Here is a 14,095-nt window from a genome sequence, read left to right as displayed (position 1 = left end):
AAAATATTTGAACTCATAAAGTACTATTATCTATCAATAAAAAATATTTTCTTATTGTTCCTGATAAATAATGAGTTAATTCCAGCCTCTTTGTGTAACCCAAACTATAGCCTTACTCATTCTTTCTGTGTGGGACCTTTTGCACAATTAAGTCAGTAAATTCATTTTTTATCTGTATTGGAGGAAAAGGGTACAATAGACAATTTGGAGAGTGGAACTTTCAAGTTAACTTTCAAGTTAAAGTGAACTGAAACTTTAAAATGAGATGTATGGTCCCAGCTTTTCCATTAACAAGCTAAGTCACCATGGATCAATTATTTTATTTCCTAGATTTTTATTTTTTCATCTGAAACCTGATGAGATTGACTGAGACATCAGCTAGAATGTTCAGCTATTCTACTGGGTGTGTCTTACCCTCATTAATCCTTTCTTAGGTTAATTTGAAGGGTAATGACATACTTCAAATTCTGGTATTAAAGGTCAATAAACAGTGAAGAAAACTCTTTCTCCTCTTATAAAAAAAACAGTGCCTTCAAGAAGTCTGGAATTCATCTTGCTTTTATATTTTAAAAGATGCTATAGGGCTTTCTTTTGTATTACAGAAAATTTAATTACCTGATGTTGTGGCTTTTATTGTTTCTTTTGGAGGTTTTGAAATAATGTCAAAGGGATTCAGGCAATATGTAAATATTTTATCCACATATATCATTAAAAATTTTACAAAATCCAATATACATTATGTACTGTTGAAAGTCTGACTTACACTTAAGTTTTCAGAAATTAGATAAATGAAAAAGTCTGGACAAAGTTGTACTTTGAATTGTTCTAGCAAGTGATCTAATAATGAAAAAATAAAGCTATCTCAAACCTGAAGAAAAGTGAAACTATATTTTTCCCTGCAAAAGTTCTTAAAACAATGTCTCCCACAGACTGGGAGAAAATATTCTGAAACACATATATGATAAAGGACTTGTATCCAGAGTAACAAAGAACACTTAAAACTCAACATTAAGAAAACAAATAGCCAAATTAATAACTAGGTGAAAAGGTGAATAAACACCTCATCAAAGAAGATTATCAGATGAAAAATAAGCACGCATATAAAAAGATACTCAACATCACTTATCATTAGGGAATTGCAAATTAAAATAATGACATAGCACTACTCACTTATTAGAATGGCTAAAGTCCAAAATACTGACAATGCTGGCAGGAATGTGGAGCAACGGGAACTCTCGCTCATTGCCAGTGGGAACACAAAATGGTACAGCCACTTTGGAAGACAGGTTGGAAGTTTCTTTCAAAACTACACATACTCTTACCATAGATCCAGCAATTGTACTCCTAGGTGTTTACCCAAAAGGATTTGAACTCATGTCCACAGAGAAACCTACACATGAATGTTTACTCATAACTGTCAAAAAATGGAAGCAACCAGGGTGTCCTTCAATAGGTGAATGGATAAATTGTAGTACCTCCATACAGTGGAATACTATTCAGTAATAAAAAGAAATGAGCTATCAAGTCATGAAAAGACATGGAAGAATGTATGTTGTTAGAATGTATGTTGTTAGAAGCCAGTTTGAAAAGCCTACACACTGAGTGATTCCCACTACATAACATTCTGGAAGAAGCAAAACTATGGAGACAGTAAAAAGATCAGTGGTTGCCAGAAGTTCTAGAGGGACAGTGGGGGAATAATGAATAGATGGAGATCAGGGGATTTTTAGCACAGTGAAACCAGCCTGTAGTATACTGTTCTATACTGTAGTTGTGGATATATGACATCATGCATTTGTTGAAAGCTACAGAACTGTACAACACAGAGTGAATGGTAATGTAAACTATGGACTTTAGTTAATAATAATGTATAGTTTTTGTTCATAAATTGTGACAAATGTAACACACTAGTGAAGATGTGAATAATAGGGGAGACTGGGCAGGGGCGATATATGGAACTCCCTGTACTTTCTGCTTAATTTTTCTGCAAGCTTAAAAACTACTGTAAAAAATAAAGTCTATTAATGTAAAAAACAAAAAAAGAAACTAACTCAAGCCTGAAGAAAAGCAAAACTATTTTAGTTGCTATTAATGATGGCCCACATCTTTCTCTTCCACTTGTTGCCTATATAGATTTTAACACTCCTTAACTGACTGATAATACATTTTGCATTGATTTTAGTGGATATCTTTCCAAAGTTCATGAATTGGCTTAAAATAATATTTCTCTATTTAAAGATTTCTCTTTATTATAAGCATTGATTTGGGGCTATAATTTTTTTAAGACATAAACTCTAAACAAATGAATCATTCATTCTTCTACAAAAGGTTAGATTTTTTCCCCCCAAAGGCAAGAGAAACATGAAAAGAACATGTTATTAAAATAAGGAATTAATAGAGGACCAGAAAATAATTTACTTGTTGATAAACAAGCATAATCTTTGTTAGAGAATCAGAAATCTCATTTATTTTATAATGAAGTGACTAAACATTTTCCTGAACCAATATTAGAGCATCCCATCAATGCAAAATTGGTCAATACATATCATGGACGGACTCTGTAGACGAAATCAGTTATAATAACTTCTGTCATGTGCCATGAATTATTTACAGTTTTGTGATAAATAATAGGTATTTTTTAACTCCAAAACAAACAAAAAACACCACAAAGAAACACACACACACACACACACACACACACACACACACACACTGTTTCCACTATTTTAGCTTAGTAGGTATTTGCTGTATAATATGGGGCAGCAGTTCTCAGCCTTCTTTCCCCACCTGATGCACATGACAGGTGATGTTCGGAAGAAAGACATCGCCATCCCATGTTCAGATTTTAAAGAATGAATTCCACAGTTGTGGTAGAGCAAAGTACTAAAAAAAAAAAAAAATCAATCACCCCAACTATGGTGTGTCAGTAACTGTTGCTCACAGGAGCTGTATAAACAGGTTTTAACTCCAATCTTTCCAAACAGGTAGGCACATGTCATCGCAACTAAACGCCAACAGGTGTGTTAGAAAACTTACCCTTCTTTTATTAATTCCTTTTAAAAGCTAAACAATTTCTAAACATGAGCGTTTTAGTTATTATCAGTAAGTATGTTGGGTCTCGCCTCACTGTGTTGCAAAACCTCGGTGGAGCCCTCCTGGCTATGTCCAAAAAGATGTGCTGAGTGAAAGTAGCCAAGTTCCATTTATAATTCTATTCTACTTGTGATGCCAGCATTCTGCTTTTGCCTTGAAGAGGAAGAGAAAAACCTGTACAGTGGTAACTGATGGAAAATCTAATTAAAATTACCCTTTGTCATTCAGATAATCGTGCAAGCACTTCTGGGAGCAGTATTTCCTTTTCTATAGCCTCTTGAATCTACCTATATATTAGCAAGTCACTGAATTTTATTTAGACTAACATGACAAAAAATCTTCAAAATCTAGAGTTTCAGAGGTATGATTAATCATGTAGTTCTAAATCTGGTCATCGTTACTTTTAAAATATGTAAATCTAGGGGCGCCTGGGTAGCTCAGTCAGTTGAACATTCACTTTGGCTTAGGTCATGATCTTGCGGTCTGTGGGTTGGAACCCCGCGTCCGGCCCAGTGCTGACAGCTCAGAGCCTGGAGCCTGCTTCGGATTCTGTGTCTCCCTCTCTCTCTACCTCTCCTCCGCTTGTGTTCTGTCTCTCTCACTCTCAAAAATGAATAAATGCTAAAAAAAAATTTTAACAAACATAAAATATGCCAATCTGTATTAAATATTAATAATCTTAGTCCAAAGTAACACTTATGTAAGATGTATGTTTAAAACAAGAGGATATGACATCTGATCAACAAACAGCTGTAAGTTACAAAGAATTCCTAGAGATGTAAAGATTGTTATTTAGGTGATGAATGCTGAACCATTTTGCAGGTCACCTCGCCTAAAAGGCATGCCCCTAAGATCTTCACTGCATTCATTGCTCTGCCTACAGGAGACTTTCTCCTAAGGCTAAGGCTTCCTTACCCTTCTCTAAAGTAGTTCCCACCATCTTCCCTGCCTGGATCACTGTCTATCCCTAACTCTCCTTAGGCGATCTCCATAAGTGCATGTTATTCCCTGGCTTTTTTTTTTTTTTTCATTTCTGTGTTTATTTTCCGCTTCTCTCCATAGGATATCATAATCAAGCAGGCAATGGTCTAGTCTAAGTTCTGTATTCCCAATACCTGTCACATAGTATATGTTCAGTATTTGTTAAATGAAGTTGAATGTTATCCACAGAACAAATGTCTTTATCCCACAAACTCAGCTTATTTTATTTGTATGATCTCCTCAAAGACAGGTGGTTTACTTTATTTTTTTTTTTAGGTGGTTTACTTTAAAAGATAATACCTCATTACCACAAAACAGATTTATTTGGCCTTCACATAGTCTTGAAAAGAGGATGAACCTGAGATCCATTAACTAAATCATACCTAAACTTTTTGAAAATTATTTTAATGATGAATTTAAAATTATACCTGAGGACAGTTTTTAAAGAAGGTGATCTTGTTCACAGGAACTCAAGGCTATTGATACACTCCAAGCCTCATAATGGGGCTATGCTGAGTTGTCACTGATTTCCTTAAATTTTTGCACTTGAGCTGGGAATTTTTAATTGGCAGAGACAGCCTAATGTCTAATGCATCCAGTAGAATATCACTGTCTCCCTCCAGTTTCTCCCACTGTTGCTACAAAGAGCCCAGGAGGCTCCCTGGTTGTTAAGATACACTGCAAAGCTTAGCAACGTGGTAACATTCCTTAGGGAAATCTGAGTTCCAGAACCTCTTCACCCCATGTTCTCAGAGCTCCACAGCTTGACAAAACCACATGGTAGCAGTGACTTTTCTCAGTTTCAGACATATAATAGTGTTGAATCGAATGAAAGAGAAAGAGAAAAAAGAAAGAGCAATTTTAATGATATTGATACTTTTCTCCATAATTCTGCTTGAAGAATACATACTACCCAAAACTAGGGGGAGAAAATGTGGGTGATTTTAGGATATCCCAGTTATTCTGCTTGGTAGTCAGCATGTCCATGGCAAAAACTTGCTCAATAGTACTGAAAAAAAATTGAAATGTTAATTAAAAGTCATAAAGAAACATTAAATAATACAGTTAAAGTCATAGGGTTCCCTGTGAAAAAGGAAGGTGGAATCATACATAGTAATTCCATACATGCACATACATATATACACATACATACATGTGTCCTTCAGCTCTCCGGATTATATATACTAGTGCTTCCTAATATTTTTCTTTTCAGACCACGTATGGTTTTAAATTTCTAAATCAGTCTCTGAAATCAATGTAGATAGTTTCTAAAGGGCAAATACTAGTTTAAAACAATGCAAGGATACAGTCTAATTCGGTCTGGATTTTTTTTGTTGTTTGGCCCCAAGAATTAAAGGCTAAATATCTCCTCTTGCCTATAACCCATTCAGGACTTGTACCACACTATTTTTCTGTATTTTATGGAAGATTCAAACAATTTTCTAATGTGATTTTGACATTTTGAAATGTTCATGCTACATTTTGTATCAGGAATTTGCTTTCCACAGCTAGTCGTAGAGACTTATTTCTTCTTCACATGAGAGAGTCCAAGAGTCCAAGGTTGGTATGGAAGCTCCATGGTGTCATTTGGAGCCTAGACTTGTTCCACATTTTGGTCCATCTTCCTTGATATGTGGCTTCCCTCCTTGAAGCTAACTCTTATCCAAGATGGTTCCTGAAGTTCCAGTCATCTGAATGGCTACTATATTACAGACATCAAATGCACAGTGCCGGCAGACAAGAAAAGGAAAGAGGGGTGAGTGCAGACAAGGACATGATGGCTATGTGCTCCCTCCATAAAAGCCTTTTCATGAGTCCCAGACAATAATCTAGGTGCCTTGATCACTTCTAGCTGCAAGGTGGGGATAGAAAGTGTAGCTTCTTCACAGGGCATATTGCCACTGATTTCTCAAAGAGGGGCTCAGTTACCAAAAGAAGAGTGAGATAAGGTATATTGGGTTATAAACAGTTTCTACCACAGATCCTGACATTATACCTGACCCCTGTGGAAGAGGTTTTGACACTCTACACAGTTGCACCTTTCATTAGAGAGGGCGAAGCGTCCATCAGAGGGAGACATACCCCTGGCTATGTAACCATGGTTCTGTTGTATTTTCTTTATAGGAAGACCTATGAGACCTTCCTTGTCTCATTATTGGGAAAAATGATACAACTGGTTTGTTTGGGCATGGTTGGCAGTAATTCTGTCAGAACCGCGGGACAGAGGTTGCTCTGCTGCCCTTGCTCAGGGCACACATGTATCTTTGTTGCCTTGGAAACAAACTGCTAGTCAAGACACTCAAAGACAGAAAATGGATGGAGAGATTTCTTGGAATATGTGCATATTTGAATGGTGATTAGTGATTTAAAAACACCTTCTGTAGTAGTCATAAACAGGAAATCTCCCAGGTTGTTCACTGTCCACAGATATTTTGAGTATTGTTATGGACTGAATGGTGTCCCCCTAAATTCATATGTTGAAGCCCCAACCCCCAATGTGACCATATTTGGTGATAGGACCTTTAAGGAGGTAATGAAGGCTAAAGGAGGTCCTAAGGGTGAGTCCAAATCTAATAGGACAGGTGTTCTTTTAAGAAGAGGAAGAGACCCCAGAACACACACACACACACACACACACACACACACACACACTCTCTCTCTCTCTCTCTCTCTCTCTCTCCCTCTCCCTCTCCCTCTTCCTCTCTCTCTCTCTCTCCATACATACATGGAAGAAAGGCCATGTGAAGTCACAGCAAGGAGGGGTCCGTCTACTAGCCAGGAAGAGAGGCTTTACCTGAAACCAACCTTGCCAGAACCTTGACCTTGCAATTCCAGCCTCCAGAATTATGAAAAGATGAACTTCTGTTGTGTAAGCCACCCTATCTGTGGTATTCTGTTATGGCAGCCCTAGCACATTAATACACATGTGAATATGCAGAACACTCCGTCAGGTGCATTTTCTCCATATACAAGCAGTGTGGCCACATCTTGGAGCTGTGAATGGATTAGACCTATTGATTTTTATCCTCATTTTGCATTTTCTATAAAAATCCCACTGGTGTCTGCTTAACATATAAGAAAGTAATGTAAATTATTTATGAAAGGCAAAAATATAATTGAAAACAACACAAGAATAAAACTTATTTCATCTGGTGTCTTGCCCACCCTGTACTTTGTTCTGTCAATTTTGGAAGCACATGATTCAGCCCTAAATTTGCAACAAGTATCTGCATTCATAGAAAAGAGTACTTTGTGATCGCCAGAGCATAACAAAAGTACTGATGTAAGTATAATAGAAAGAATTCTAAATTAGCCTCTACATTTCCTCACCACTACTGTTCATACCCTGTATAACCCCCTTCCCTTGATTTTGGGCACATCTGTGAATACAATGGATGTCACTCTTGTGATTAGGTGACATTCTATGGCAAAGATGAAGAGGTTCTGCAGATATAATTCAAATCCCTAATCAGAATTGCTATGAGTTCATCAAAAGGAGATTGTTTGGGGGTGGATCTGACCTAAGTTTTTTAATGTTTATTTATTTTTGAGAGAGAGAGAGAGAGAGAGACAGAGCGTGAGCAGGGCAGGGGCAGAGAGAGAAGGAGATACAGAATCTGAAGCAGGTTCCAGGCTCTGAGCTGTCAGCACAGAGTCAATGTGGGACTCAAACCCAGGAACCATGAGATCATGACCTGAGACGAAGTTGGACTCTTTACTGACTGAGCCACCTACGCATCCCTGACCTAATTTTTAAAGGAGATTTAGGCCTTCCCTAAGATCAGACAAGCTTTCATGCTAGCCTTAAAGAAGCAAGCTATCATGAGTTCTACAGCTGCAAGGAAATGAATCTGTCAACAACCCTGAGAGCTTGGGAAACAACCCCAAGCCACAGATGAGACCCCAAACTCAGCTGGTACCTGGACTGCAGTCTTATAAGACCCTGTTTTGAGGACCCAGCTAAAGCTAAACCATGCCTACAGTCCAGGCACATGGAAACTGTGAGATAACAACTTTACATTGTTTTAAGTTGCTAAGTTTGTAGCAATGTATTAGGCAGCAAAACAAAAATTAATACAGTAAAATGAAACTTAGGAAGCATATTCATAGTCCATACTCAATTATAAAAACAGTATCTGTTTCATGTATCAGATTGTGATCTCTTCAAGTGAGGCAGGTTGTGGAGACAGTTCACAGGATTCCATCCTAAAATGTATCCATGACTTCTCAGGGTTGTGTTACGGTTCTCGGCTGTGTGTGTGTGCTTGGGCAGCAAGCCAAGCAGGTTGAAATGCAGCTGGTGCGCCCTAAACAGGAGTACTGATTGTTACCAGCTGTGTCCCTCCCAGTTGGTTGGTATCCATGCCATAGTAGTTGTTTGATATTTTGAATATCATCTCTCATTATCAGACAATTCCTGTCTTCTTAATTTTGAGAGATTATCTACAATTGCCCAAGCAAACCAGTTCCTTGGGAGAAGTGATTACTGCCTCCACTTGAAATTTAAAATGTCTCAGATGGCAGCTCATTGGGAGAGCACGGATGGTCCAGTGAGAAGGACAGGAAGTAGAGACAGGACACAAGTTAGGCTGGTGCAGCACTTCACAGGGTTTTTACAGCTTTGAAATCATTCCAAGACCCATGACAAAACCTGTTACAATTCCAGGACCTTTGAGTTTCAACACACTACTGGTAACATCAGTGGTGCAAGCCAGAGGCTGGGTTTTCTTAAGACCTGTCTGATAGAGGGGTGCCTGGGTGGCTCAGTCAGTTAAGTGTCTGACTTTGGCTCAGGTCATGATCTTGTGGTGGGTGAATTCAAGCCTTGCACTGACTGTGTGTAGCCTGCTTGGGATTGGGATTCTCTTTCTCTCCTTCTCTTTCTCTGCCTCTCCCCCACTTGTTCTCTCTCTCTCTCTCTCTCTCTCTCTCTCTCTCTCTCTCTCTCCCTCTGTCTCTCTCAAAATAAATAGATAAACTTTAAAAAGAAAGTGAAATGGAAGACCTGTCTGAAAGAAAGGAGCCTTAGCAGGAGCATAGCACAGACCATAGGATCAAACTCTTGAGAGTCAGAGATGACTGTCTAAAGAGGGGTCATGCAGAAGCCTTTTCTTTTCACTGTTTTTGCCAAGATCTGTGTGTGTGTGTGTGTGTGTGTGTGTGTGTGTGTGTGCACGTAGGGGGTGTGCAGGAAGAAAAGACAGGTGTCCACCATTATCATGTCACTCTTTTGACCTTGCATGTATTTTGTGTGTGCCATACACCCCGCAAGGACATTTTGAAAATAAGTCACTTTTATTGCCCTTATACTAAAAGAACATCACTGGGTAGAATCTGAGTGATAAGGCAGTTTACAGAAAGAGAAGATGGAGAGAACTCAGGCTTCTGCTTCCTTCTCAGTATCTGTCTCAGTGTCTCTGCCTCACTCTTAGCTTTATTCTCACGGTAACTGAGGCCTCTGTGTTGCTGCATTTTACTTTCTCTCTTACCTTTCAGCTAAAATGGTTTTGTTTTAATAAATGTCTCACTCCACAATGCTGCATATCATTCATTCTTTTCCAGAATCTCCTTTGAAAATCTATGCACCAGACATTGTGCAAGGTGCTGGGTACACAGTCATGAACAAAAAAAAAACCTGGATGGTCTGTTTCTTCATAAAGTTCACAGTCTAGTGAAGAAGACAGGCACTGATGACGGAAATGCATAAACATATATGTACAATTTTTGTTGTTGTTGTTGCTAACGTTAGGTAGGGAAACTTGGGTTAAAGCAGAGAGATGTCATGGGATACAGGCTCTTTCCTTTTCCCCTCTTCCTGCTCCAGCAGTCCTTGCCTGTATCTTTTGTTCTTGTGGTCCTAGGGGGCTGTTGCCCTTCCAAGCCTGGCATCTGCATTCCATAAAGAAGGAAGCAACCTGGAGTCAGCAATGATGGGGAGAAAGCAGCCATTTCCCAGCCATCCTCAGCAGCTTCTGCCTATGCTCCTGGGCCACGACACTGTCACACTGCTGTCTCTGTCCCAGGGAAGGTTGATAATTGTTGCGTTTTAGCCAGACACATCACTGCCTTGAACAACTACTGGGGGTTGGTTAAAAAGGCAGGCGGTAGGTAGCATCATGTGCCGCAGCCCTGAAGGACAAGAGTGGGGTCCTGTAAGGAAGACAGGACAGCCAGGTCGAGCCCCTCTGAGAAGGTGATATTTAAGTTGAGACCCTCAGCAAGGCACAAAGTTAGGAGGGAGGGCACTCCAGTAGAGAACAATCAATACTTTAACTTGAAATGCAAAATTTACTGTTGTCTCCTATGTTTTTCATTATACTGGAAATTGATTATCTATTACAAACTTAGTTCCAGATGCCATTCCAGCTAGTTTAATCCTGAGAAAAGGGATCTAGGATATTATTCTGTCATTGTGTCTCCTTGTAAAGAAAATATTTCAAAGCTCCAGGCAGCAATACCTGCCCAATCCTAACTTGAGCATAATTCAAACAAGGAGACAGTCCCAGGTTTGGTTGCCAAAATCTACTTTCACTTGATTCAGATCAGCATGTTTGTAAGTATACGCTTTAGATGAAAAGAACTTAATCCCTCTTTTAACTTCTATACATTTATATCTCAAACAGACTCAAACACATAATAAACCTATACATCATCTCTCAGGTTGTCCATCAAATATTAACTGTCCTAAATGCGTGTCCCCAGAAGAATTAAGATTTTTCCATCAAGGTCAACTCTGGAGAAGATGGTGGAGGAGGAGTACCCTAAGCTCTCCTTGGCACATAGATACACCCAGATAACACCCACATCAGTGTAAATAACCCAGAAAACAACCCAAAGAGTGGGGAGACTTTCCACAGCTAAATGTAGAGAAGAGGCCACATTGAAGAGGGTGGGAAGGGCAGAGACATGGTCAGGAGCCAAACTGACCAGCAAGAATGTTATGGGAGGGAGGGACACCATGAGCACAAAGGAGAGAGGAGCAAACCCCACCCCAGGCACCCCAGGCATGGGGGACCCACATTGGGAAGACAAATCTTCATAGAATTTGGCTTTGAAAACCACAGGGTTTGACTTCCTGAACTTTTACAATCAGTGGAGATTAACACCTGGAATTTTAATATTTAAAGTTCAGGAGACTCAGCCAGAGGGCAATAGGAAACTGAGTCCCTACCCTGAAATAGACAGCACAACAAACATCCCTGCCAAGAGACACCATAGAAAGAGCAGTTTGAAAAATGTCTGGGGTTTAAGGGAGGGAGATTTGTTTACTAATCTAGAAAGTATGCTGGAGGGATAGGGATCTTTGGGAGACTTCTGCAAGAACAAAAGAGCTGGTGAGAGCAGCCCAGATACACAGACACCTGCAGGAACCAGCGCAGTGCAAACATTCTCTACCTAATTTGCTAACACTGTGCCCCACGCAATCCCCACTCCCACGTTCTCCTGCAGACCCACTCCTCCTACTTGGCCTGGATAAGAGTTCTCCAAAGTGGCTACAAGTCCCTTCCCACACCGGACCAGCACAAACCTGTGCCTATCACCATGTGCGTCACCTCTGAGTTCTCCTGTGGACCTATCACCCCAACACACCCTTGGCAGGGGTCCATCCAGTGTGGGACCACAAATGAGGCAGTGTGCAAAGCAGCCCCAACAGGGGCCAATATCACTCTGAAGTGATTCCTGCGCTGGGGAGAGGAGAAGATAACCACATGTAATAGTCTGACTGCGGCCCCAGCAGTGAGCTGGGGGCAGACACCTGGTGTTACCCCAGGCCTCACCCACCAACAAAAGCTTCTCATGGGAAAATACAGGGAAAGTGCCCTACAGCCTGCTGTTACTGCATTTCTAGCAAACACCTGGTCTGACCCCAACTCAAGCACAAGGTGGTCCCAGATTGGCCCACCAACAACACAGGGATCAAACACTGCCCACAACAAAGAAAGCAAGTGCAGATGACTGGACCGAAGGCAAATGTGATTCAGCCACAACAGTAGTGTGCACACAACACACATAGGAGACGTCCTGAAACGCCAGGTTCTGGTGAACAGAGGATATTGCACTGTAGGGCACTACAGGACCTCTTCATAAGGCCACTACTTAGCAGGAGATGTAGCTGACTTTCCTAAAATATAGAAAACAGAGTTTGACAAAACGAGGAGATAGAGGATTGTCCCAAATGAAAGAAAAGGACAAAAATCACAGCAAAAAACTAAATGAAATGGAGATAAGTGATATGCCTGTTAGAGATTTAAAGTAATAGTCATAAAGATACTCATTGGACTTGAGAAAAGTGGAGGACCTCAGTGAGACCCTCAACAAAAAGACAGAAAACATACAGAGATAAAGTTTCCCAGACAAACAAAAGTTAAAGGAATTCATCACCACTAACCCAGCCCTACAAGAAACGTCAAAGGGGACTCTGAGTGGAAAGGAAAGGCCATAAGTAGGAGTAAAAAAGGAAGGAACCGAGGTTCCGGAAGATGGCGGTGTAGGAGGACGCTGGGCTCACCACGCGTCCTGCTGATCACTTAGATTCCACCTACACCTGCCTAAAGAACCCAGAAAACCGCCAGAGGATTAGCAGAACGGAGTCTCCGGAGCCAAGCGCAGACGAGAGGCCCACGGAAGAGGGTAGGAAGGGCGGCGAGGCGGTGCACGCTCCACGGACTGGCGGGAGGGAGCCGGAGCGGAGGGGTGGCTCGCCGGCCAAGCAGAGCCCCTGGGTCTGGCCGGCAAAAGCGGAGGGGCCGGCCGGACTGTGTTCCGACAGCAAGCGCGACTTAGCGTCTGGGAGGTCATAAGTTAACAGCTCTGCTCAGAAAGCGGGAAGGCTGGAGGACAAAGGGAGGGAGAGCTGCTGAGCCCCCGGACGGCAGAGCTCAGCTTGGCGGGGAACAAAGGCGCTCGCCAGCGCCATCTCCCCCGCCCATCCCCCAGCCAAAATCCCAAAGGGAACCAGTTCCTGCCAGGGAACTTGCTCGCTCCGCGCAAACACCCAACTCTGTGCTTCTGCGGAGCCAAACCTCCGCCAGCGGATCTGACTCCCTCCCGCTGCCACAGGGCCCCTCCTGAAGTGGATCACCTAAGGAGAAGCGAGCTAAGCCCGCCCCTCCAGCCCCCGTGCACCTTGCCTACCCACCCCAGCTAATACGCCAGATCCCCAGCAACACAAGCCTGGCAGTGTGCAAGTAGCCCAGACGGGCCACGCCACCCCACAGTGAATCCCGCCCCTAGGAGAGGGGAAGAGAAGGCACACACCACTCTGACTGTGGCCCCAGCGGTGGGCTGGGGGCAGACATCAGGTCGGACTGCGGCCCCGCCCACCAACTCCAGTTATACACCACAGCACGGGGGAAGTGCCCTGCAGGTCCTCACCACTCCAAGGACTATCCAAAATGACCAAACGGAAGAATTCCCCTCAGAAGAATCTCCAGGAAATAACAACAGCTAATGAACTGATCAAAAAGGATTTAAATAATATAACAGAAAGTGAATTTAGAATAATAGTCATAAAATTAATCGCTGGGCTTGAAAACAGTATAGAGGACAGCAGAGAATCTCTTGCCACAGAGATCAAGGGACTAAGGAACAGTCACGAGGAGCTGAAAAACGCTTTAAACGAAATGCAAAACAAAATGGAAACCACGACAGCTCGGCTTGAAGAGGCAGAGGAGAGAATAGGTGAACTAGAAGATAAAGTTATGGAGAAAGAGGAAGCTGAAAGAAAGAGAGATAAAAAAATCCAGGAGTATGAGGGGAAAATTAGAGAACTAAGTGATACACTAAAAAGAAATAATATACGCATAATTGGTATCCCAGAGGAGAAAGAGAGAGGGAAAGGTGCTGAAGGGGTACTTGAAGAAATTATAGCTGAGAACTTCCCTGAACTGGGGAAGGAAAAAGGCATTGAAATCCAAGAGGCACAGAGAACTCCCTTCAGACGTAACTTGAATCGATCTTCTGCACGACATATCATAGTGAAACTGGCAAAATACAAGGATAAAGAGAAAATTCTGAAAGC

The 14,095-nt window shown here is 41.5% G+C and overlaps 1 protein-coding gene across 2 annotated transcripts in view; it reads right to left on the bottom strand.

Annotated features, from left to right (window-relative positions):
• The window catches only part of CB1H4orf17 (chromosome B1 C4orf17 homolog), a 41,013-nt gene extending 36,212 nt beyond the window's left edge, over positions 1-4,801 (bottom strand). Inside the window, exon 1 of one of the 2 annotated variants that reach the window (XM_049630916.1) lies at positions 4,503-4,801. The gene's annotated coding sequence lies outside the window, so the exon portion shown is untranslated. The remainder of the gene's footprint in view (positions 1-4,502) is intronic. The other variant, XM_049630917.1, reaches the window with a different exon arrangement.
• Positions 4,802-14,095: the final 9,294 nt, after the last annotated feature.

The sequence above is a fragment of the Panthera uncia genome, chromosome B1 (assembly GCF_023721935.1).
Source record: "Panthera uncia isolate 11264 chromosome B1, Puncia_PCG_1.0, whole genome shotgun sequence".
In the NCBI taxonomy this organism is placed as follows: Eukaryota; Metazoa; Chordata; class Mammalia; order Carnivora; family Felidae; genus Panthera; species Panthera uncia.
Note: the sequence above shows the minus strand (reverse complement) of the source record. Positions and strands in the feature narration are given on the sequence as shown.